Here is a 13,314-nt window from a genome sequence, read left to right on the forward strand (position 1 = left end):
TCTACACCTGTTAATTCGACTAGGTACTAGTCTATGATAGTAGGGGCACAAGTCTATGATAGGAGACCTACTATATTTGACATAAACAAGACCTAATATTATGAATGCAGTATGTATTGTTTCAAGATCTCAGAGTAATCCTAGAGAAAACCATGAGTCAGCAGTAAAAAGGATTTTCTGGTACTTACAAGGCACTACAAATATTGGTTTATGGTATCCTAGAGATGAAAATTTTGAATTATGTGCATACACATATGCAAATTGGGAAGGAGATGTGGATGATAGAAAAAGCACCACCAGCGGAGCATTTTTTCTTGGAAATGGATTAATTTCTTGGTTGAGTAAGAAACAAAGTTGTACATCTTTATCAACAGCAGAATCAGAATATGTTGCAGCGGCAACTAACTGTACACAGGTATTATAGCTTAAGCAAATGTTGAAGGACATTAAGGTAAAATGCAAGGAACCTATAACTATATATTGTGATAACACTGCAGCAATTGAAATATCTAAGAATCTGGTAATGCACTCTAAAAGTAAACATGTTTCTATCAAATTGAACTTTCTAAAAGAGAATGTTGAAGAAAAAGAAGTAAAACTAGTTTATGTGAATACTAAAGAGCAGATTGCAGATATTTTCACTAAGCTTTTGCCTAAGGAGACTTTTGAGTATCTTAGAGACTAGCTTGGGGTCATACCCCCACCAGTAGAGACTTAGACAGTTGATGTTTGTCATCAACTGGCAGAACTAACAGAGAAATCTTTTATTCTGACTTTGATGAGTAGAGCTACTTCAAAGGGGGAGTAGTTGGTATACTGAATTGGTTGGTATTTTGTATTCGAACTTGGTTTTGTATTGCTTTGGCATTTGATGTCAAAGGGGGAGAGATTTATATGGAAAAACACACAAGAAAAACACATGTTACTCTTAGAGGGAGAGATTGTTACTTGGAGATTGATTACTCTCTATATCTGAATTTTGATTTCTAGTTATGATCTCTTTTCAGAGATTGTTGGTTTTTGGTATTTGGAATTTTTGTTTTGGCACTTTGATGGTTTTTCCATCTTGTGTTGCCATAAATTCCAAAGGGGGAGATTGTTGGTATTTTGGTATGGTTTTTTCATTGATGTCAACACCTATCAACACTTATCAACTCTGGCACTTTCGAAAAATGGTTATATTCACCGGCAAGCAAGTGACTTATGCATAGTCACCGGTATCTGGTACACTGGCACTTGGAATGACATGGAAAACATTTGGTTATGTCAAAGACATCATTTGGACACTTTATCTTGGAGATTTGTTCATTGGTATATTCATGTTTGCATATTTGTTGTTACCAGCAAATAGGTCCAGATTAAGCACCAACAGGCTTATTTATTCCAGATTAGCACGACACGCTTTGGAGATGATTTTGTTGTTATTGTAAATGCATTAAGTTGACATGTTGAATTAGATATTGCATTGGTTATTGATTTACTTGTAAATTGATTTTATTGTAATATCTTTTAGAGCCGACCTACTAAAATTGGTCTTAGGTTATGGTATATATGTAAGATCTTATTTGTAAGATCGATGGGAAATTGGGAAAAAGAATTATAAGAAGGTATATATGAGAATAAGTAGAGCTATACACACATACATCATTTAAGGTGAAGCAAGGTTTTTGTGAAGGCATATTAGAACTAAACCGGTACTGAATCCAGCATAGAAAGATGCTATTTTGATTAGTACATCTTTATTGGATTTAACCATCCAATTATAGTCAGTGTGACTCCTATTTGTGTTTGAGCAGTGAGCTCTAGGCGCTTGGCCTTTCTGCATGTGCAGACCCCATTTGCATACACATACTATCTGCAGTAGTATCATCTGATTGTGGGTAAGGTTTCCCACTGTGGTTTTTCCCCTTATAGGGTTTCATGCATTAATCTTCATCGGTACTGTAATTAATTGATAAATTGTCTACCAGCATAAAGTTTAGCTTACCACTATTAAGCATTAAGGTTGGTTAAGTTACTTTTGATTTGAATTTATTTGACAACTGATTCACCCCCCCCCTCTCAGTTGTCTCTAGGACCTAACACTAAAACTATATTTAAGCATTTGTAGATGTTATCTGATAGTTCAAAACTTCATTGTAATCTCTTACAAGCATTTGTAAGGCAATGAGCCTTCCAGGTTGTTTCCCTTATTTGCAATTGAGTAGTGTGCTCTAGGTAGTGTGCCTAAATGCATGTACATTCCCCTCTTGTAATATTTCTATACTTTTAGTAGAGCATATTAATATTGTGCATTTGAATCCCATTGTGATTTTTCTCTTAATCGGGTTTCCACATAAAAATCTTGGTGTAATGGTGTCGATGTTATTTGCTTTGTGTTTATGCTCCTTAATTTCCTTCAGTTGCTTTAAGTGAATTAAGAATTAATTTATGGAGGTTTAAGTTATAGAACATTGATTCACCTCCCCCCTCTCATTGTTCATTGATTCCAACAATTGGTACTAGAGCTAAGTTCCTTGGAAGAAGTCTTACAACTTGAGGTGGATCCTACAAGTGAATAAATGTACTTCAAAAGTCTTAGAGAACAACTACTTGTTGCACTTGATGATCTAGATCAATCCAAAGCTAAGTTCAAGCAATTGTTCAACATCTTTCAGATTTGCCTACAGTTCTAACACTATATGTTAGCCCACACAATCAAGCTCATAGAAAAGATAGATCCATTGAAATACCTACTCAACAAAGTTTCTCTAACAGATAGAGTAGAAAAGTGGGTGATGATATTGAGTTATTTTGACATTCAATACATAGACATGAGAGCCATCAAGGGACAAGTAATATTAGATCAGTTAGTTGAAGCACCATCACAAGACAATCATCCAATGCACATTGAATTCTTGGATACATATATCTTAGTAGTCACAACAAAACCATGGATACTCTAATTTGATGGATCTTACACTCAACATGGATCAGGGGCTAGAATCTTTTTTTTCACTCCTCATGAACACAAACTTCCTAGATCTTACAGGCTGATGTTCACTAGCACAAACAATATAATTGAATATAAAGCCTTAGTCACATGTTTGAAACTAGCAGTGGAATGGAAAATCATAAAGTTACAAGTCTTTGGTTACTCCCAATTAGTCATCAATGAGGTTAATAATGACTATCAAACAAATGATGAAAATTTGATGCCATATAAAAGAATGGTGGATGATTTTAAGAAATAATCTTGTTAATATCACATTTGAACAAATTCCAAGGCTGGACAATAAAGTTGCAAATGCCATGGCGATCATTGCCTCTCTTCTACAAATTCTAGAATAGAAAAATTGTAATGAGTTCTTGATGGGACAATTGTTTTCTCCTGCCTATGATGATCCTAATTAGCAAGTCATATGCCACCTAGTTGGTTCTAAATCCTTAACTTATGAGAAGATCTATACCTATCTAAAAGACAATACCCTTCCACCTAATCTGTCCCAAAACCAAAAATGAATTTTCATCCATCAAGCCACCTGTTACACACTAATACCCTATATGCTTTACCTATGAGGTCTTTATGGTACTCTCCTCAGCTGTTTGGAAAGTGACAAATCTGAAACCACATTACAAGAAGTTCATGAAGGTATTATTGGTACGTGTTGGTGCCCAAAAACACAGATTGGAAACCAAAGACTTGACTAATCCTCAGTTAATTCAACCAGCCTTGTCCAACAAACAGGGATGGTCGAAGACCAAATCCCTCTGTACTTTAGGCTCCACTAAACCTAGGTGGGTGTACCTTACACTCTCAAGCACAAAAGAGGTTTTTTTTGAGTGAATTCAAATTATGTGAACTAGCAATTGTAGGGATGGCAAAAAGGTTTTCCTACAACTATGCTTACAGAAGTGCTTTTTATTGAATGCCTTTAAAACTGGTAAAATAAGTGTGAATATAGTTATGTTATGTAAAAGATTACTATTAGGACTTTAAGCCATTATGAATAAGAGTAGTACTCATAGAAATTGGAATATTTGTTTCTTTGATAAGGATCTAATGCATACAAACTTATTCAACAAAGATTAATAACAGACCAGTGCCTTTATCTGACAATTAATGAATAACCTTATGGACAAGAATCACTATCAACTCAAGAGACAATTAGGAAACCATCACTGTGAAGGTTTCATTATGTGTTGCATGAACAATAAAACCCAATTTTACATTCAATACAACATCATGTGATGGCACATCACAGTACATCCAAAAGATTTATCAAGAGGACATATGATTTCATCAAACACAAAATTATACACAATGATCTGAAGATAAAAACATGAAACATTGTATATTAACTTCTGAATAAGAATGTAGACAAAAACTGCACTTACAAATACTCCAATATATTTAGTTTGCACAGAATAAAATCCTAATTCCTATTAGACCTTTCTAAAACATAACACTTGCAGCCCAACCACCGACAGAAAAATATCTATGTCCCTTATGATACAAAAATGACTCACTATATATATGTGAGCCAAAGGATTCATATGAAATGACACACCCTTTCATCTTGTTAAACTAAACTTAACTAAAACCTAACACCTAACTTCTTAACTACTAGACATAAAAATGTAATAAAAATTAGTTCTGGTCATCTAGTATTGTATCACACTTTTATATGTGCTCCAAATACTTGTTGTCCTTGTGAGTGCTGATGTTGAATACAGTATCCCTGACAACAATCTCCATGGTAACCAATCTCTTCATCTGCTCACTTATCTCCTTCATATCCAGAACATATGCCCCGGAAACGTGAAGGGATGTGTTAAGTACATTCTGGCATTCTGCAATCCAAATCCCTTTTTCCTTTAACTACTTTGCATCATCCACAATATCTGGTACATCATACCTAACAATATCTTTACAATCAGTAAATTTCTTCTTAATGTCTACACCAAATGCCTTATGCTTGTTCAACCTTCTCTGGATCTTCTCAACAATTTTCTCATCGGCACTCTTCTCTTTCAACAATGCTTTCAGCCTCTTCAGAGTTCTTTCATGAGAAACCATATTATCCTGGTTCTTCTAGCAATTTGTCCAGAATTCTTTGAGAACTTCCAACAAATGCTCAAACCCATTTGTCAACAAAACACATGCAGCATCTACCCTGGCAGTCCTGATTTGCCTTCTTAGCTTAATGTTTTCTTTCATTTTTTCTTCATATTTATTTTTCCATTGCACACCAGTATCAGTTATCTGTGGTACTTCATGACCATGACTTCTCAATAGGTCTTCATATAAATTCTTGTATTTTTTACCCTCTTTTAACACCCACTGCATTTGGGCCTTATTTAGTTTTGCAATGTCAATCACCAAATCTGCGGTGACAATTGGATTAACTTCTCCCACTTTCATCTTCATCATGTGCCCAAATGCCTTATCCACATCTATGATCTCGAGACTTTTATTTGGAGGGTATAGGGCCCAAAGCAACATTTCCTTTTCATTTGGATCATATCTTGATCCAATAAAACATCATTAACACCCTGTATGTCTAACTTTACATCCTTGTTTTTGTATTATGGATGTGTTGCATTGGTTTTGTCATTGATGTCAACACTTATCAACACTTGTCAACACTTATCAGCACTGGAGATCTTTGGTTATGTTCACCAGCATGTTCAGTGACTTATGCACAATCACCAGTATTTGGTTCACCAGTAGGTTATATTGTTCATCGGCACTGAGGATGATCTGTTATCATCTGGAGATTTCTTGGTTATGTCAAAGACATGGTTTGGACACTTGGGTTTGGTGATTTGGTTATTGGTCTAATCGAGTTTTCATATTTGATGTTACCAGCAAATTTTTCTAGGTTATGAACCAGCAAGCGTTATCTCTTCCAGATTAGCACGACACATTATGGAGATGATTTATTGATTGGTTATTATTGTAAATGCATTAAGCTGACATGATGCATCACATATTGATTCATTTTTAATTGATTTAATTGTAATATTCTTAGTGAGATGACCTACACATTTGGTCATAGGTTTTGGTATATATGTAAGATCCCATTTGTGAGATTATGTAGTAGTAGTGGTAGAGGAATGTAATAAGGTATATGTGAATATAAGCAGAGCTACTCACATAGACATCATCTGAAGATTCAAGAAAGGTATGAAGAAGACAATCAGAGCTTAACCGGTACTGAATCCAGCATATGAAGATGCTATTTTCAGTAGTACATTATCATTGGATTTAACCATCCAATTGTAGACAATGTGACTCCCATCTTGTGATTGAGCAGTGAGCTCTAGGTAGTTGGCCTTTCTGCATGTGCAGACCCCATTTGTACAAACATACTATCTATAGTAGTATCATCTAATTGTGGGTAAGGTTTCCCATCGTGGTTTTTCCCCTTACAGGGTTTCCACATACATATATCTGTGTTATGTGTTGTGGATGTTATTTGTCTTTTTGTTTCATGCATTAACCTTTATGAGTACTATTATTAACTATTAAACTGTTAACCAACATTAAGTTTGGTTTATCGATATTATGCATCAAGTTTAATTAAGTTACATTTGGGTTGAAATTAATAGACAACTGATTCACCCCCCCCCAATCTCAGTTGCCTCTGGGTCCTAACAATTGGTATTAGAGCTAAGTCCTCTTTTTTTGCATAAGTTTAACAACTTGAGGAGATTCTATGGCAATTAACTATTTCAGGAAGGACAGTCTGAAACTTGATGGAACTAACTATGGTATATGGAAGATCAGGATGGAGAGACATTTAAACTACATTGGAAGAGACATATGGGATGTTACAAAAAATGTCTATGTTGGTCCTACAAAGAGTCAACCTAATCCACCTAACTTGGCTAAAGATCAGGAGAATGATTGCAAAGCAAGAGAAGCACTTTTGAGCGCATTTTCATATCAGTAAATAATGGGATTATCAGACCAATCTACTGTTAAATATATTTGGATAAATTGGAGACATTGAATGAAGGTGATACCACTGTCAAAATTGCAAAATTGGAATGCTTCCGAGTCAGGTATGAAAATCTGAAAATGGAAGAAGATGAAAGAATTTTTGCTTTTATGGAAAGAGTTAAGAAATTGTTTTGGGTATACAATGTTGTGGAGGATCCTTAAGTAAAGATGAAATTGTTTCTAAAGTTTTAAGAGCATTTCCACCCACATACAAAATGAAAGTAACTGCTATTAATGAATTGAGAACAATGCCTAATACATCAGTATCTAGAGATACCTTGGTTGGAAAACTTTTAGCTTTTGAACTTGAGGAATTTGGTCCTATTGCTACAATTAAGACAGATTTAGCTTTCAAAGCATCATCATCTGTAACGTCATCATCATCATCTGAGAAATCTGATTGGAAAGAACTTTATGCAATATAACTCAAAGACATCAAAAGCGAAAATGAAGAACTTGAAGAGCTTGAAGCACTATTTGCAAGAAAAATGCCTAAAGGTCTAGTTGGAAGTAAGTATGAAGGTAAAGCACCATTTAAATCTTTTAACTACAATAAAATTGGTCATGTGGCATCTAGGTATCCTGATAGACATGCAAGATTGAAAGAAGAAGCAAAAAGAAAATATAAGCCTAACCCTGAATATCAGAGATACAGATTTAAGAAGAATAGAGACAAATCATGTTACTATGCCGATGAAGGAGTTACTGATGATTTTGATGAGGAACCAATAGACAATGGATGGGATTTTGTTGCAATAACAGAAGATCAATCGATGCCTACTTTACAACCGGTAGAGCATGCTCTGACAACTAAAATTGAAGAAAAGGATGAATGGATCATTGATTCCAGATGTTCACATCATATGACTGGTGATAAAAGTAAATTCTCAACCTTTCAGGAATGCAATGGAGGTCTAGTAAGATTTGGAGATGATAAAGCTTGTTTGATTAGAGGAAAAGGCACTATATCTTTTGATGGTAAGCACAATACTGACAATGTTTATTATGTTGAAGGTTTGAAGCATAATCTTGTGAGTGTTGGTCAATTAGTTGAAAAGGGATTTCATTACAATTCAAGAATGGTAAATGAAAAATCATGAATAGAACTGGTTTGGAAATTGCAACCAGTAATTAGACTAGAAATAATATCTTTCATTTGAATAACAATGAGAAGAAATGCTTAATTGCACATATTGATGAAAGTTGGTTATGGCATAAGAGACTTTGTCATGTAATTTTTGATTACATTGTGAAGATCGGTACAACTAAGGCAATAAGGGATTTACCTAAGATTGTAAAACCTCACAATCTAGTATGTAAGGAATGTCAATTTGGAAAGCAAGTAAGAACAACTTTTAAAAGTATTCCAAAGAAATCCAATAATGTTCTTGATTTAATTCATATTGATTTATGTGGTTTGGCAAGAACTAGAAATTTACAAGGAGATAGATATTTTATGCTAATCATTGATGATTATTCTAGAATGTGTTGGGTTACTTTTCTCAGGGAGAAATCAGAAGCTTTTGGGAAATTCAAACTATTCAAGGTAATGGTAGAGAATGAAACCGATAAGAAAATCAAATGTTTAAGATTAGATCAAGGAGGTGAATTTAAATCTAAGGAATTTAATACTATATGTGAAGTGAATGGAATCAGAAGACAGCTATCAGCACCTTGGACACCCTAGCAGAATAGAGTTGTGGAAAGGAAGAACATAACTATTTTGGATGCAGATAGAAGCATGATATCAGAAGAAAAACTACCTCATATATATTGGAGAGAAGCAGTTAATACAGTGGTTTACACATTCAACAGAGTACACATCAAAGGTGAAACCGGTAAGACCCCTCATGAACTATGGTTTGGTAATACTCCTACTCTTAAATATTTAAGAATATTTGGAAGCAAATGTTATATTAGGAGAGATGATTATATTGGAAAATTTGATCCTAGAAGCGATGAAGGAATATTTCTTGGTTATTCATCTAAGAGAAAGGCATATAGATGTTTTAATAAAATATTGCAGAAAATCATTGAGAGTGAAAATGTGAAGATTGATGAATAGTTTAAAGGTAATTCAAGGTCTATGGACTCTGAACCAACAGTTGAGATAATCAAAAATGGACCTACACTGAATGCACTGGTACAAAATGTTGATCCAGTCACACTGGCATCATTAGAGAATTCCATAGTGACTGAAGAACAACAGCAAGTGAATACACCTAGGTATATAAGATTGAATCCCTCTGAAAGTAAGATAATTGGGAATAAGTATCAAGGTGTAATGACTAGAGGAAGACTAGCAAATGAAGAGGTATACTTAATTTCTCAAATTGAACTAACAACTATTTTTGAGGCATGTGAAGATAAACATTGGATTAAAGATATGGAAGATGAATTGGAACAAATTGAAAAGAATAACACATGGACATTGGTTCCCTGACCTAAAAACAAAAATATAATTGGAACTAAATGGGTATTCAGAAATAAACTTAATGAAGATGGTAAGGTAATCAGAAACAAAGCAAGATTAGTGTGTAAGGGATATTCACAGAAAGAGGGAATTGATTACAATGAAACTTTTGCACCGGTAGCTAGAATTGAGGCAGTCAGACTATTTCTAGCATTTGCAGCACACAAGAACTATAAATTATATCAAATAGATGTTAAATGTGCATTTTTGAATGGTGATCTTGAAGAGGAAGTTTACATTGAACAACCTGATGGATTTTCTTTGACAAATGACAAAGATATGGTTTGCAGGTTAAGGAAAGCTTTATATGGATTAAAGCAAGTTCCTAGAGCTTGGTATGCTAGATTGGACAAATACCTTTTGAAGCTTGGTTACACTAAAGGTAATGCTAACAACAATTTATATTTCAAAGTGACTAATGATGACATCTTGGTTATTGAATTTTTTGTTGATGATATCATTTTTGGAGGAGAAGATGGATTGTGTAAATACTTTTCTAATAAGATGCGTGAAGAATTTGAAATGTCTATGATTGGGGAGATAAAATTCTTTTTAGGATTGCAGATTTCATAGACTGATAAAGGTATGGAAGACTCTAAACCGGTAAGTACTCCTATGACTACAACTCTTAAACTATCATTGAAGGATGAATCAACACCTATTAATTCAACAAGATATAAATCTATGATTGGAGGTTTACTGTATTTGACACAAACAAGACCTGATATTATGAATGCAGTATGTATTGTTTCAAGATTTTAGAGTAATCCTAAGGAAAATCATGAATCAGCAGTGAAAAGGATTTTCTGGTATTTACAAGGAACAACAAATCTTGGTTTATGGTATCCTAAAGATGAAAATTTTGATTTATGTGCATACATAGATACAAATTGGGCAGGAGATGTAGATGACAGAAAGAGAACCACCGACGAAGCATTATTTCTTGGTAGCAGATTGATTTCATGGTTGAGCAAGAAACAGAGTTGTACATCATTATCAACAACAGAATCACAATATGTTGTAGCAGCAACTAATTGTACTTAGGTATTATTGATTAAGAAAATGTTGAAGGACATACAAGTAAAATGCAAAGAACCTATAATCATTTATTGTGATAATATGGCAGCAATTGATATATCTAGGAATCTGGTATTTCACTCTAAAACTAAACATGTTTCTATCAAATTCAATTTTTTGAAAAAGAATGTTGAAGCAAAAGAAGTGAAATTGATTTATATGAATACTAAAGAGAAGATTGCAGATATCTTTACTAAGCCTTTGCCTAAGGAAACTTTTGAATATCTCAAAGAGAAGCTTGGGGTTATACCCTCACCGGTAGAGACTTAGACAGTTGGAGATTGGCATTAGACCAACAAGAATTAACAGAGAAACCTTTTTCTGGCTTTGATGAAGGAGAGCTACTTCTCAGGGGGAGTAGTTGGATAAGTTGGTATTTATAACTATTTCTATGAACTGGTTGTATCTAGTTTTTATATTGCTTTGGCATTTGATGTCAAAGGGAGAGAGATATCTATGGAAAAACACATTATCTTTTGGGGACAAATTATTCATTGGGGGAGAAATATTCTATATTTTGATTTCTGGTAATTGATCTCTTTGGGAGATTGTTGGTTTTTGTTTTTTGGCATTTTTGCTTTGGCACTTAGATGGTTTTTCCATCTTGTGTTGCCATCAATGCCAAAGGGGGATATTGTTGGTATTATTGATGTGTTGCATTGGTTTTGTCATTAATGTCAACACTTATCAACACTTGTCAACACTTATCAGCACTGGAGATCTTTGGTTATGTTCACCAGCGTGTTCAGTGACTTATGCACAGTCACCGGTATTTGGTTCACCAGAAGGTTATATTGTTCACTGACACTGAGGATGATCTTTTATCATCTAGATATTACTTGGCTATGTCTAAGACATGGTTTGGACACTTGGTTTTGGTGATTTGGTTATTGGTCTAATCAAGTTTGCATATTTGTTGTTACTAGCAAATTGGTCTAGGTTATGGACCAGCAAGCATTATCTATTCTAGATCAGCACGACACATTATGGAGATGATTTATTGATTGCTTATTATTGTAAATCCATTAAGCTAACATGATGCATCACATATTGATTCATTTGTAATTGATTTAATTGTAATATTCTTAGTGAGCCGACCTACACATTTGGTCTTAGGTTTTGGTATATATGTAAGATCTCATTTGTGAGATTATGTAGTAGTAGTGGTAGAGGACTGTAATAAGGTATATGCGAATATAAGCAGAGCTACTCACACAGACATCATTTGAAGATTCAAGGAAGGTATGAAGAAGACAATCAGAGCTTAACCAGTACTGAATCCAGTATATGAAGATGTTATTTTTAGCAGTACATTATCATTGGATTTAACCATCCAATTGTAGTTAGTGTGACTCCCATCTTGTGATTGAGTAGTGAGCTCTAGGTAGTTGGCCTTTCTACATGTATAGACCCCATTTGTACACACATACTATCTGCAATAGTATCATCTGATTGTGGGTAAGGTTTCCCACCATGGTTTTTCCCCTTACAGGGTTTCAACATACAAATATTTGTGTTATGTGTTGTGGATGTTATTTGTCTTTCTATTTCATGCATTAAACTTTATTGGTACTATTATTAACTATTAAACTGTTAACCGACATTAATTTTGATTAAGTTACATTTGGGTTGAAATTAATAGACAACTGATTCACCCCCCCCCTTTTAGTTGCCTCCAGGTCCTAACACCTTTCTATCAGAATGAAACAAGCTGTCAAAAATGAAAGAGGCACTTAAGTCCCATCCTAGGAACAAGATGATGTCTGCCTCACTGAGAAGTTGTCTCCCTCTCTGTGGTGTCATTGTGGCCACTTATGCATTACTGTCTTCTTTCAATTATTTAAGCATCTCTACTTCATTTTATGGGATAACATTTGGGATGCTTTCCCTCAAATTTTTCCCTTTGTAATTGTACAAGAATGACTTAAACTCTTTGGGTTGTACAAAAACTTCATTTGCAATGAAAGTTGCATGCTCTTCCATTCTCACATCTATGTTGGCATTTATTCTCACCATACCTTACTCCTGGCTCTCTGCCACTTCTTCTAATTCAGGTGCGTAGAGGGTTGATACAACATTATTCTCATCAGACCCACTCTCAGAATCTCCTTCTTATTTTAGTTCATAAAGCCTCTCCTTCCGCTCTTCCAATTTTTTCTTAAGTTCTTCTAAAAGCATAGCAGCCTCATCCCATTCCTTGTTTCTAAATAAATCTTTAGCCTCCATGGGTATATGCAAATATTCTCCTAGGTTCTGGCTCTTCCTGCAGTGGTGGATATGTCCCTCTGGATCATAATTTTTCTGAGCTTGGTGTCCATACAAATTGTACTCCTCTACCAACTTCTTTTCTATCATCTCATAAGCCTTGGTAGATACAATGGTGAAGTCTACAAAATACAAAGTGCCACCCATAAATACCTGCTTGTGTGCACTACCCAAATGTTTTTCATTTGACATACTAAGTTGCCTAACAATCTCTAAATAAGGAATCCTGTCAGGAAATAACGTAGGCAACATATATGGAACACCCTCAAAACCATAAACCCTAAAAAAAGTGAAATTATGGCATACAAACTAGTCACCCTAATTGTGGTTGACCCCAGTGTCTCCAAAACATGGGGTCTCGAGAATCTCTTAATCTCTGGTGAGATAGACCCATCACATTCTAATCCAAACAATCTATACAAGGGCTTCACAAAATATTCTTCAAACAACACATAGTGTGATTTGTTGTACCTTGAGCCCCATAGGGATACCCATAATTTAATTGGTTGGT

This window comes from Cryptomeria japonica, chromosome 1 (genome assembly GCF_030272615.1).
Source record: "Cryptomeria japonica chromosome 1, Sugi_1.0, whole genome shotgun sequence".
In the NCBI taxonomy this organism is placed as follows: Eukaryota; Viridiplantae; Streptophyta; class Pinopsida; order Cupressales; family Cupressaceae; genus Cryptomeria; species Cryptomeria japonica.